This window comes from Penaeus monodon, chromosome 33 (assembly GCF_015228065.2).
Source record: "Penaeus monodon isolate SGIC_2016 chromosome 33, NSTDA_Pmon_1, whole genome shotgun sequence".
Classification (NCBI taxonomy): domain Eukaryota; kingdom Metazoa; phylum Arthropoda; class Malacostraca; order Decapoda; family Penaeidae; genus Penaeus; species Penaeus monodon.
In genome coordinates this window covers 24,224,124-24,225,258 of record NC_051418.1, presented here as the reverse complement: position 1 = coordinate 24,225,258, position 1,135 = coordinate 24,224,124, and the positions used below count along the sequence as shown (strand labels likewise).

At 41.9% G+C, this 1,135-nt stretch overlaps 1 protein-coding gene across 1 annotated transcript in view; it reads right to left on the bottom strand.

The window, feature by feature from the left end:
* Positions 1–408, bottom strand: part of LOC119594178 (glycine N-methyltransferase-like) — a gene marked incomplete in the record, with an annotated part of 10,165 nt that extends 9,757 nt beyond the window's left edge. The window contains 1 exon segment of the mRNA XM_037943247.1: positions 107–408.
* Between the last annotated feature and the right edge of the window lie 727 nt (positions 409–1,135).

Genomic DNA, 1,135 nt, shown 5'->3' with positions numbered 1-1,135 from the left:
GCATCCCAAGATTCCCGACCCTGAGCACAGTAATTCACTACCCAAAGACCTAAAAAAAAAAATATTCTACTCCACATAAACAGTAAACCCACATAATAAGATTCACCTAAGTATAGATCTCTTTAATTAGAGGACCACAGACTCACACACCCGCGAGCACTGCCACTGCGCCCTTCTTTCGCCGCTCCCTGCGACCGAGTGACCTTCCGTGCGGCTCCTTGCTTGAAGGTCTGCCAGGGAGCTGTCTTTGTGTCTTCCTTCTACTGAAACCAGTTATTTCTGGTACGTGCACCTTGTTGTAAACAACTCTCTACTATCTACTCTTAAGGTGAGCTCCTCCTCAGCTGTTGCCAACTGTTGGGAACTTTGTTTGGGGGCATATCAGCTGTGCGTGCAACCGCGCAACCTCCCGTCGAAGGTTCTACGATGCACTGGGTTTGTTTACCTTGGATTTGGCGGTGCAATTTTTTGGCGAGGGGATGGGGATGCTGGGAACCTCCTGTGAGAGCTCCGTCGTCTTAGATTCTAGACGTTCTTAGATGTTCTATTTCGTTGATTTTTGTAAAAGAAGAAATTAGTGTTTGTTGATGGGTGTTCATTGTGGCTATCAGCGCATGCGTTGTGTGAAATTTATAAACAGTTAATATTTGGGGTCTTGACACATACCCACTCGAGGCACATGATTGGTTAATTTTGGGGGCAGGGCTAAATGCGACGCCTTGATTGGTTGGCGATGTTTACTCTTACTGTTTTGCTCGTTTCTTCCTTTCTTTTTTGCCATAGCTCTTTCAAAATCACAATTACCTTTCGTGATGACTTGCTTCGCAGTTTATTGAGGCTACAAAAATTGCGTTTCTTGACTGGATGCATCTGCCATTATTTGCAGAACAAATACCAAAGTTGCTGGATTTTATATAATTTACATATTATACATTAGACATAATAAGTATGAGAATTTACTCTTCAGATCACGAATTCTACGAACACATAATATCACTTGATATCGGAACATGGTAAAATTTCAGATAATCAAATCCACTTGATATAGATAAGAGAAGGGGATTATTGTGGCAGCATTTCATCCTGCGAGCTAAGCTCTCATTTTAAAATGAATAGAAAGATAAATGTCATGATT